Source organism: Nuphar pumila, chromosome 8 (genome assembly GCF_984573655.1).
Source record: "Nuphar pumila chromosome 8, dmNupPumi1.hap1.1, whole genome shotgun sequence".
Classification (NCBI taxonomy): domain Eukaryota; kingdom Viridiplantae; phylum Streptophyta; class Magnoliopsida; order Nymphaeales; family Nymphaeaceae; genus Nuphar; species Nuphar pumila.
In genome coordinates this window covers 11675573-11688494 of record NC_143256.1, presented here as the reverse complement: position 1 = coordinate 11688494, position 12922 = coordinate 11675573, and the positions used below count along the sequence as shown (strand labels likewise).

General features: G+C 39.6%; 1 non-coding gene across 1 annotated transcript; it reads left to right on the top strand.

Annotated features, from left to right (window-relative positions):
- Positions 1-4760: 4760 nt before the first annotated feature.
- Positions 4761-4863, top strand: LOC149829612 (small nucleolar RNA R71). The gene has a single exon (XR_016433967.1). It is a non-coding gene; the product is annotated as a small nucleolar RNA R71 (small nucleolar RNA).
- Positions 4864-12922: the final 8059 nt, after the last annotated feature.

Genomic DNA, 12922 nt, shown 5'->3' with positions numbered 1-12922 from the left:
TTACAATGTATGGACCTGTCCATCTCGATCTTAACTTCCCTGGGAATAAATGTAAACGAGAATTGTATAGCCACACTTTCTGATCTGGCTCAAACACTTTTCTGACAATATGCTTATCATGAAATGCTTTTGTGCGAGCCTTGTATAATTTGGCATTCTCATATGCATCATTCCTGAGTTCCTCTAATTCTGAGAGCTGCAGTGCTCTCTCTTTGCCAGCCTGGGTGAGGTCAAAATTCAATCTCTTTATAGCCCAGTACGCTCTATGCTCTAGCTCGACAGGAAGATGGCATGCTTTCCCGAATACAAGGCGATACGGAGACATGCCAATGGGAGTCTTGAATGCAGTTCTATATGCCCAAAGTGCATCATCTAAGCGCTGGGACCAATCCTTGCGGTCCGGACGAACTGTCTTTTCTAAAATTCGCTTAATCTCCCTATTGGACACTTCAACCTGTCCACTAGTCTGCGGATGATATGGAGTGGTGAATCTATGATTGACAGAATATCTTCTCAGCAGAGAAGCTATCTGAACATTCCTAAAATGCTTGCCACCATCGCTAATCATCGCACGTGGCACTCCAAAACGACTGAAAATGTTGTGCTTAATGAACTTAAGCACTACTCTGTGATCATTGGTCTTGGTGGCCACAGCCTCGACCCACTTGGACACATAATCAACTGCCACCAGAATATATAAATTTCCGAATGAGGGCGGAAATGGTCCCATGAAATCAATGCCCCAAACATCAAAAATTTCGACTATCAAAATCGGTAGCAAGGGCATCATGTCTCTCTTGGACATGTTTCCAATCTGCTGACATCGCAGGCATCGCCTACAGAACTCATGAGCGTCCCTGTGGAGTGTGGGCCAATAAAATCCTGACTGCAAAACCTTTGCAGCCGTCTTCCTACTACTAAAATGCCCTCCACAGGCTAACGAATGGGAAAAATTCAAAATGGATTGGTATTCCTCCTCCGGAACGCATCTCCTAATGATCTGATCTGCACAGTATTTGAACAACTCCGGTTCATCCCAATAATAGTGCCTCACCTGAGATAGGAACCTCTCACGCTCATTCTTGTTCCAATGCTCAGGTATCTGCCTCGAAACCAGATAGTTCACAATATCTGCAAACCAGGGTAACTGCGATGTACTGACTGACATGATCTACTCGTCGGGGAAAGAATCATTGATCGGTCTCTGATCCTGCGTGGTCTCCACGATCAGTCTGGAAAGATGGTCTGCTACTACATTCTCACTTCCTTTCTTATCTCGAATCTCGAGATCAAACTCCTGTAGTAGTAGGACCCAACGAATCAATCTCGGTTTGGTGTCTTTCTTATTCAACAAATATTTCAATGCAGAATGATCAGAATAGACAACCACCTTCGAACCGAGTAAATAGGACCTAAATTTATCCAATGCGAAAACTATCGCAAGTAGTTCCTTCTCTGTCGTAGTATAATTCATCTGTGCATCAGACAGAGTTCTACTCGCATAGTAGATCACATAGGGCTTCCTATCAATGCGTTGTCCTAGAATGGCCCCCATAGCATAATCAGAAGCATCGCACATAATCTCAAATGGGAGAGTCCAATCTGGAGGTCTCAAAATAGGTGCAGTAATCAAGGCCTCTTTGAGAATCTCAAAGGCCTTCATACAATCCTCACCGAAAACAAAGGGCTGGTCTTTCTCCAATAACGTGCAAAGCGGTCGAGAGATTTTGCTGAAATCTTTTATGAACCGCCTGTAAAATCCCGCATGCCCTAAAAATGATCGAATCTGCCTCACAGAGGTGGGTGGAGTCAAACGAGAAATGGATTCCACCTTTGCTCTGTCAACCTCAATACCATGCTTGGACACAATGTGTCCTAACACAATCCCCTCCTGGACCATAAAATGGCTCTTTTCCCAACTCAGGACGAGATTGGTCTCCACACACCTACTCAGTACTCGAGCAAGTTTACGGAGGCAATCTTCAAAAGAAGAGCCATACACTGAAAAGTCGTCCATAAAAACTTCCATCACATCATCAATCATGTCCGAGAAGATAGCAAGCATGCACCTCTGAAAAGTAGCCGGGGCATTACAGAGCCCAAAAGGCATACGTCTAAATGCGAAGGTGCCATAAGGACATGTAAACGTGGTCTTCTCTTGGTCGTCAGGATGGACAGCTACCTGATTGTATCCTGAATATCCGTCTAGAAAGCAGTAGTAGCTCTGTCCTGCGAGTCGCTCTAAGATCTGATCAATAAATGGCAATGGGAAATGATCTTTCCTAGTTGCCACATTCAACTTCCTATAATCGATGCAGACTCGCCATCCTGTAGTGGTCCTCATCGGAATTCTCTCACCCTTCTCATTCTCAACCACAGTGAGTCCTGACTTCTTCGGCACAACTTGAATCGGACTGACCCACTGACTATCAGAAATAGGATAAATGATTCCGGCATCCAACCACTTCACCACTTCTTTCTTCACCACTTCCTTCATGTTGGGATTTAGCCTTCTCTGCATATCCCTAAATGGCTTGATTTCCTCATTACAATGGATCCTATGCATGCAGAATGAAGGATCAATCCCCTTTAGATCAGCAACTCCCCATCCAATCGCTGTCTTGTGCTCCCGAAGAATAGTCAGCAATCTCTGTTCCTGCTCTTCAGTGAGCAAGGACGAGATGATCACAGGCAGAGTCTCATCATCTCCGAGATATGCATACTTGAGTGAATCCGGTAAGGGTTTCAACTCAAGTTTCGGAGGCGACTCGATCGACGATTTGGCGGGGGTCTCCGCAAGTGGTGGAAGGGGTTCCCTGACTGCTCCCCAAGGTGGTCTCTCCGACGACACTCTAGACACATCTACACTATCTAAACCGCTATTCTTCTCTATATGGTACAAATCTAAAGAATCCTCAGTAATGTACAACTCGGGCTGCTCCTCCACTAACTCCTGTGCAATGTCTACATGAAAGCAGTCCATGTCTCCTGCTGGTCCCATCGCGGCATTGAAAATATTCAGTTTTACCTTCCTATTGCCAAATGAGAGATCCATGGCTCCAGTTCTACAATTGATGCACGCATTGGCAGTCGCCAAGAATGGTCTGCCTAAAATAATCGGAGTCTGGTGCTGGCTGTCTACTCCTTCCATATCAAGGATAATGAAATCGACTGGAAAATAAAAGTCATCCACTTTAACTAGCACGTCCTCCAAGACACCTCTCGGTACCTTGACGGAACGATCTGCCAGTTGAAGTGTAATCGGAGTCGATCTCATCTCCCCTAACCCGAAAGAATCAAAGAAATATCCGGGCAGAATGTTCACGCTTGCTCCAAGATCGAGCAATGCGCGTTCTATCCGGATGTTCCCTATAGTACAAGCAATGATAGGTGCTCCAGGGTCCTTGAGCTTGGGTGGTGTCTGATGCTGAAGTACTGAACTCACCTGCTCAGTCAGATGGACCCTGTTAGGAACTCGCTCTCTGGATTTCCTCTTTTGCGTACATAGCTCCTTCAGAAATTTGGCATAAGCCGGCACCTGCTGAATCGCATCGAGCAAAGGTAGGTTGATCTGTACATGCTTGAAGATATCAAGCATGTCCTGGATCTTCGCACCTTGCTTCCCTCTATAACCAGGAGACTCTAATGCTTTGGGATAGGGTGGTGGGGGGATATACTCTGCTGGCTCCTCCTCTTTGAGAGAAGGCTCACTCCTATCCTTCTTCTTCTCTGAGGATAAAGATGATGAAGGTGATGATGGGGATGGGGATGATGATTGAGCCGACGTAGGTGAAACAATGGTCTCTGGCTCCTCTATCTTCTCTCTACTCTCAACGTGATACTCACGTCCACTCCTCAAGGCCATAACTGATTTAGCCTGCTGCTGTGTCTCAGTATGAAATAGGCCTCCAGTCATCTGGTCCTTACCCTTCGGGTTCATGACAGCCTGACTCGGCAATGTACCCTCGGGTCTCCTACTAATAGCCTCAGCTAACTGTCCCATTTGCGACTCTAACTTCGCAATGGACTGCGTATGTGAGCTCAAAATCTGGCTACACTTCTCGAAGGCGTTCTGATTAGAGGTTTTCACCTCTTGGAATGCCTGGAGAAGTCTCTCCTCAAAAGATGTCTGCGGGGCAGACTCCTGCTGAATCGGGGAAGGAACTGAAGAAGAAGAAGACTGAGCATAGTTCGGTCTTTGAAATGGCTGAGTAAAAGATGGCTGCCGAACTGGCTGAGAGGAAGAAGGCATCTGTATAGAAGACTGTGGATTCTTCCATGAAAAATTGGGATGGTTACGCCAACCCAGATTATATGTCGATGAAAATGGGTTATTTGGCGGTCTGACGTAACCCTGAGCTGCCTGAACTTGTTCTTGAACAAATTCAGGGTACTGAGCTGCTGAAGGGCACTCAGTGATCTCGTGTGCCGGACTGGCACAAAGAGTACACACCTGCTGTGTAGTGGATGGTCCTGAGAGAAGCTGGTCCAGCTTCTGAGCAATCATGTCTACTTTACACTGTAGTGCAGTAGATGGACCAATCTCAAGAACGCCAGCTTTCTTCTGAATGCTGGGTGTGGCTCTATCAGAATGAGAGCTCGAAGCATGGTGGAGTGAATTCTCGGCCAATGTATCAAATAGCCTCCATGCTTCGTCCTCGCTCTTCAGCATGAATGTCCCACCGCATGAAGAGTCGATCATCTGACGATTCTTGTCAGACAATCCATCATAGAAACTCTGCACCAGTTGCCATTTCGGCACCTGATGATGGGGGCATTTCCTGAGGAGATCCTTCATTCTCTCCCAGGTCTCATGAAAGCGCTCACCATCTAGCTCTGAAAAGCTAGTGATGGCTCTACGATATTGGTTCGTGCGACCAATGGGAAAGTATTTCCGAAGAAACTCCTGTTGCAACTGATCCCAGGACTCTATTTCTACAGAATCTAAGGACTTTAGCCAATACTTGGCTTTGTCCTTCAATGAAAAAGGGAATAGAGTCAACCTCAACGCATCATCATCGAAATTCTGTATCTTAACAGTAGAACAGATTTCGAGGAATTCATCTAAGTGTCGGTAGGGATCCTCATGACTAAGGCCATAAAAGGATGGAAGCATTTGAATAATGCTGGCCTTAATCTCATAATGTGGCGCTCCTACATCGGGTCTCCGAATGCAGGATGCCTGAACATAGTCTGTGGGAATGAAGTATTCCCGCAGAGGGCGCGAAAGAACTGGGGGTAGAGGTGGAGGATCCATGTCAGCCATTGTTGCCGAACTTCGATGAGAATGTAAAATTCTCTCTGGGTTGTCAACAAATGGGTGTAATGGGGTTCCTAGACCTCGTCGACCCTGCATACACTGGTACTAAGACCAGATGTAAGCAAACGACCTAACTAAAAAAAAATTAAACTAGCACAGGTACTAAAATGTAAATAAGCAAATAACAGTAACTAAAAAAACAAACAAATATGCTATATAGCTATGTCAGAATTCTATACTAAATAATTAAATAACAAAGTAAACTATTCTAAAATGCTAAAACAAATAAATACAGGAAATCACAAACTATGTTTTTCTAAAACCCACCTGTCTAATCGCTCCTTGCAGAATGATAATTAAGTGAATCCTAAAAAGAACAATATGTGAATCCTATATTTACTAACTATGTTAATCCTATATTCACTTACTAATCCTACTAACTAAAAAGAAAACAACTAATTAACTAACTAAAACAAAATAATAATAAATTAAACTCTAAGAAATAAAGTAATTAATTCGCCGTTCCCCGGCAACGGCGCCAAAATTTGGTTGATATTTTGGAATGCTCTTTTTAAAACAGTTATTTTCAATAAAACTTTGGAAAATCGTCAACCAAAAATATAAAAACCGACTTTCCACAAAGTGGTAAGTACGGGTCGATCCTCAGGGAACAGGAATTAATCACTATAATTCTAGAAAATTTAATTTATTAATATCAAATGACAATCTACAATTATAAAGTGAATACAACTACAATTAAGCACTAAAAGAACAATAAACAAGCATTTAGTCTTCTGCTCCACGCCAAGGGTAATTCTGTCTTTTCGCCACTTAGAGAATCTTTTCACTTGTATACTAACCCTGGAAACTAAATATGCTTTTCAACCTAAAAAATGCAGAAAAATACAAAGTTAGTTTTCTATTTTAATGATGCAAACAACAATTAAAACTATGTCTAATTCTACGAAAATAATAAACAAATGCTATTTATCAAACAAAAATTAAATAACATACTAAATTAATTCTAAAATTAACCAAATTACTTCTACTAATGCTGTATGATGATTATGCAACTTCTAAAATACAGAAACTACTGAAAACAAGTCTAAAATGCCGAAACTAAGAAAATTACGAAACTGCCCCTAACTAGTGTAAACTAGCAATCTGACAGGTTATCGTAAAACCACTGTTTGATAGGGCAAACGAGGTCCGATTTTCCCGAAATTTGTTCTGTTCTGCAACTGACAGATTAAGTAAAATGACAGTTTTTACAGAATTAAAAAACAGTATCTGGAACTCCAGATATAAGCGTTTCAAATCTGGGAAAAATCAGGATATCGCCAGTCCTGTAATTTAAAATCCAGAAAAAGCGGTTTTCATAAAACGCTTAAAAATCAGACCAAATCAACTCCGAATGAGCTGAAATTTGGTCTGCAGTTAAATAACACGTCAATACAGTGAATAGAAAAAATAAATTTGGAAAACACAGAGTTTTTGATCAGAAAATAATTCTGTTTCGACAGGGCAAAAATCTGGTTTTTATTTGAGTGCACTATTCACTTTATGAACCTATGGAAACACTATCAAATGCAATCTACACCTAATGCAATCTAAATGACACTGTATAACAGTGTATATACAGATGATAATTAGGAAAATACTAAATGCACGACGCACAAAACCTACAAGCAATTTATGACTAGAACTAAGTTAACTCACAATGGAAATGCAACTATGCTAAATAATAAAATGCAATCTAACCACTAAGTTAACTAATATCTAACTATCATTCAAAACACAACAAAACACATTTCATACATATTGAATAAATACGTACACACACTTCTATACTAAAACTAAATTAGATAAATAAACTAATTAATATAGAAATCAAAGGAAATAATAAAAATGACTTACTTAACTAAAGAACGAAGGCTAAGGTTAGTATTCACTTGGTTGACTCGATCTAGGATCGGTTTCGACTTGAGTAGGTTCAGTTTGGGTTTGGATGCACTCGGATGGGATTAGGTAGGCTCGGTTTGACTAGGTTGAAAGAGATAGGTTCGAGCTAAGGTGAACTCACTAATTGAATTCGGTTTTGAGTTACCTTAGTCAACTAGGTTCGAATTGACTTAGGCTCAACTAAGTTGGACCCAGCTTAGGGTTTGACTAGGCTCGAATGGGCTAAGGTAAGCTCGGTTGACTCACTAGGTTTAGACTAAGTTTTGACCCGAGTTAGGTCTTTGACTAGGTTTGACCAAGATTGGGTTTTGGATGTAGGTTTAGCAAGACTAGGGTGAACTCGGTTTACGTAGGCTTGAACTAAGTTTGACTCAACTAGGGTTGACTTAGATAAGTTAGGTAGACTAGGTTGACCTAACTTAGGTTAAGGTTGACTCCACTAAACTTGACTAAGGTTGGGCTTTGGTCTTAGACTTGACCTAAGTGCGGTTTAGGCTTTGACTTGGGCTAGGCTAGGTTTTGACTAGACTCAAAGGGGGTGTAGACTAGGGGTTGATTCGACCTAGGCTCGGTTTGACTAGGTTAGGTCTAGACTAAAGTAGTAACCTCCTAATTAAGCTACAATTAATCCAAAGTTCACGATTTTAATGGAGGAGGTTGGAAAAAGGAATGTAATAATTACCAATATTCAAACTTTGAAATGCTTTGGATTCTCAAAAATCGCCCCATTTAAAGAGGGAGTTACACTCCTTAATTGCCTTTAATACCTTTTTGGAAATCTGAAAAGACCAATCTAGAAATCCACGATTTTTGCTTTTCAAGATGGAATTAAAATGCTTTTAATGCTCTATGGAAATCGTGTAACCTAGATTGGAATTTTGGTTTAATTGCAAAACACTTTCCAAAGTTAAGGAGTAACTCCTTCTTTAATACACATTCAAAATTCAAATTTTCCTTAAATGCCTCACACGATTTTTGAAGAATATCCTTTTTCCAAAAGCTTTCCAATTTTCAATTACTTTAATTACCTCCCTTCTCCAAAAATCGCCAACTTCAATGGATGCTACTTTCTAAACTAATAGACTTAATTATACCTAGGGAACAAAAGAACTTAAATGGAAAATCGATTTTCTAGGAGTTAATGCTAACCTAATTCCAAAACTTACCTAAATGCAACCCTAAAAACGGCTAAAAAAAAAAAAAAACCTAATACATTGAACCTAGACACCTTCCTAACTCAACTAATGACCATTAAGACTTGCTAAAAAAAAATCGACCAAGAGCTCCAGGGGAGCTCTAATGGCTGCCGCCCCACCTTGGGGAAGATGGAGAACCACACGAAAATAAAAAAAAAAACTAAAATTATAAATTAACAAAAAGCAATAAAACTAAATAACCACTAATTTGATAAAACTAAATTAGAGAATAATACAAAGGACTCCTAATTACACCAAGGCTAACAAGAACAGCACTATGCTGGAATTAAAAACATGAAAAAAAAAGAAAACTTGATTTTTATAATTTTCAACAATAGACTCAAAACACAAAAACGAAAAATTGATTAAAACAACTAATTAAATCAATCCTAAAACAATGAAATGACTAACACAAATATATACTGCTGTTAACACCTAAAACACACAGCAACTACACGATTCACCAACATCAACACAAACATTTAACAAAAATACAAAGATCGGCTAGAATATCTCTAGCCGAAATTTTTTTTTTCTTTTTCAAAAATACAATCAAAACAAGACAAGCAGCACCCACAATCAAAATGAATTAAAATAAACTTTTTGGAATAGGATTTTCAGCAAAACAACACAATACACATGCTGGACAAAACAAAAATATCAAAACAGAAAAATATTTTTGTAAAAATCAAGAATCGGCTAGAATAAGTCTAGCCGATTTTGGATTTTTTTTTTTCTTTTTAATTAAAACCAAATACAACCCACTCAAAAACCGAATAAAGTAAATCAAAATGAACACTTTTTTTTTTGGATTTTCAGTAAAACAATATCAAGAACACTTATGACAAACTTGAAGAATCGGCTAGATGAAGATCTAGCCGATTTTTATAAAAAAGATGAAAAATCAATAAAAACTCGATTCCAATAAATCGATCAAATAAATAAACCTAAGCTAACGTGCTGGCCTATGCACGAATGCTATTCTAAGGTTGAAATAAAAAGAAAAACAAGAAACATACAGAAAATAACAAAACAAAAACCACACACACAAATCGGTTTTATCTAGAAGAGAAGGAAGAAGAAGACCTACCTTTTGGAAGATCCGACGACCGGGGGGATGAAGAAGAGCGGACCTTGGCTGGAGGTAAACGTCTTCTACAGTTCAAGGATGCTGTACTTCACCAAAAACGGCACCTATTGCAGCTGCTACACGTTGGAGATCCACCGGTGATGGAATGTGAGCCGATTTCGCGATCGGAGGGTGTAGAAAGCCGGATGGAGGTAGGGCCGGCTCACCTTGGTGGTGTGTTGCGCACTCCCGCCCAAGGTTAATGGTCTCCACCTCTGCTACACCTGCAAAAGTACAGAAAAATGGTGAAAAGACAGCAAGGAATAAGAAAGAAATGAAAAGAAACCAAAGAAAGCTTGAAAATATGCTTGAAAATCAAGCATAGGTCGATCTTCAATGGCCAACACTTGGGGAAGATGGAGAGGAAGGAGCTGCTGCTGTAGAGTCACTGTAGGGGGCGTCCAAACACAGCCAAAGACGCCTAGGGTTCTTGAAAAAAAACTATTTATAGTTTTGACATTTTTCAGAAAGAGTGTTAAAAAATAAAATATTGCTAGGCGCCACTTTCTGGGGGGTTTTTAGAAAAACTTTTTGAAATGAGTATGGATAGGTGTGTGGATTGGGTTTTGGGCTTTCTAAGAGTTGATCCAAGGTCCAATTGACCTAATTGGGTCGGATATGGATCCGATCCACCTCGAAATCCGTGCCCAAACACTGAAATAGCCATAACTCTCTCATTTTAACTCCGATTTTTCTGAAATTCGAACCATAGCCCCTTACTATCAAAACACATCTAAACATGGGTTTAAAACCTTAAACTTGATACAAAACGCATGAAAAACTTGTTTACATGATGTGCATTTCATGCATCATCAGCTCCCAAATGTCTTAGATCCACCTGTGTGTAGATGGGCTTCGGGCATCTTCGATCAATTTTGTGAAGCCTTCGCAGAGCGATTTTTAAATGCATCTTCCGCCCACTTATCGCACATTTCATCCCAGTAATCTCTCCTGATAGTAATAGGACCATGGCCCTTCCACAGTAATGGATCATCTACTACGCCCGATGCTTTTTTTGCTGCAGTCTTCATAGTGTGCAGCATGTCTGCAAATCGATTGACAGCCACCTTCTGCCACACCTTCCTTGCATCATTTTCTTCCACCGTAGTTGCGAAGCGATTCGAAGCCTAAAAATATTTTCAGAAAGTTAGTAGACATTGCTTAAATAAATTAAATATGAAACACATTAACTATGAGGAATAACTGTATACCCTGAATGAGGACCACAATCTGTCTAACACCTCCTTTGGGTACTCTTTCCATTGAGCAACTGGTCCTGGTAGATGTTGAAGAAGTGAATTCCTAATCTCTCGTACTACTTCTTGTGGCTCAAACCTCGTGCTGCACATGAATTGTTACACAGTAAATATCAATATAAAATATTTAAAAGATATGCAATAATTGAAAACAAAATACTTACGGTCGATTATCGATATACACTATTCGAATGAGTCTTCTTGTGCCAGTCTGAGAAGACCCTGTTTCCTGTGTTGGCTGTTGACTTGTGTGATCAACTGGTGTAGGTGGGTCGTGTACAGACGCAACATCATCTGTAAAAAAATACATTAGAAATTCTCAAAATGTGCATTTGAACTAATCAAGCATCTAATTAGTTATATGATATACCTATCACAGGAGCCCGTGAAGATGAAGGCTGAGCCTGGCTATTACTGGATGAGCGACCACTATAACCTCCACGAACCATATTCTAACAAATAACATATGTCATACAATAGATTCAAATAATTCACGTCAAGTATTACAATGCATTCAAGTCATTCACATCAAGCATTGCGATGCATTCAAATAATTCAAATCATTGACATCAAGTATTGCACTAATTCAAATCATTCGTTAATTGCATAAATTATAATATTTTCAGATAATTGAAATCATTCACATAAAGTATTACAATGCATTCGAATCATTCGTATCAAGTATTAATATACATTCAAATAAAAATTTTAATCATTCACACCAAGTATTGCAATACAACTCACATCAAGTATTACAATGCATTTAAATAGAGGTTTGTAGTATAAGATTTTGCTCACTAGCTTGAGAATTCTTCCTCGTCACTAGTTTGACTTTCTTCTTCTTCTTCTTCTTCTTCTTCTTCATTGTTTGCCCATCCACTTGGTACATCATTTGGATCACATTCCTCTATGAATGTTTCATCGGCCAATGGAGATATGACATGCATATCATGCGCAACATCGTGACCATAAGCGAAGTCATAGACATCATCTGATTGATAGTAATCACTGTCTTCAGCTAACTCATCTTCCTGTAACTGATCATACTCGGGGTATAGTTTGGATTTCACCTTGCAAACTGCCCACCATTCATTTCTATCTGACTTTTTTATACTCGAATATGAAGTATAATAAACTTGTTGAGCTTGCGAGGCTAATATGAATGGTTCATATGTTCCAAACCTGGATTTATGATTCACCTCCACAATGCCTGAAGCTTTGTCGAGTCTTGTTGCAGTTGGATCAAACCAATGACACTTGAATATCGTAACCCTGTTATTCATGCCTAAGTAAGTCAACTCCATTATTTCATCTATAACACCGTAGTAATCATGTTCATTTTCACCGTAGCTGCTACCCTTGACACACACGCCACTATTTATCGTTGATTTGTTTATACCGTAGTCTTTTGTATGGAATCGATAACCATTTACGATATACCCGTTGTAGCATTGCACAACTTTGGTCGGACCATTTTCTAAATCACATATTCCTTGATCTTTAACATCACCATGGCGAACCTACGCACAGACATAAACAATTATTGTGATCACGATCAATTAAGTAACTTAGTGTTGTTTATAAGTACAAAATTTATGTTAGCTTCTTTACCAACTGTTTCAACCACTCCACAAACTTAGTTTCACGTTCTTTTTGTACTTCTGCATGAGTGAGATGTGAAACTTCGCTTTGCAACTCCAGATCAAATCGTCTGCAAACCACAAATACTTATATTACCGAGCCATGTATCCACATATAGAACATAAAAGGATTTATAATTGAGTTGCATATACATATACTTACTCAATGTATGGGTCGATCACTGAGCAATTAAAAAGAATATAGATGTGTGCTGCATCTTGCTCTCGATCTGTCAATAGCCTTGATCGGCAACTACCAAATGCATGCCCAAGTGGTTGAAATATCGACAGCTTGTCAGCTATAATTACTTGTTCTCCATCATCGTTACGGGGCGGGCATGTGTAACGTGTTGGAATATGAGGTTCAAAGTACATAGATTTGAAATTTAAAATCTCTTCTAAAGTGTACGCCTCACAAATAGAACCTTCTACTCTTGCTTTATTACAAACCTTTTTTTTTAGGTCGAACATGCATCTGA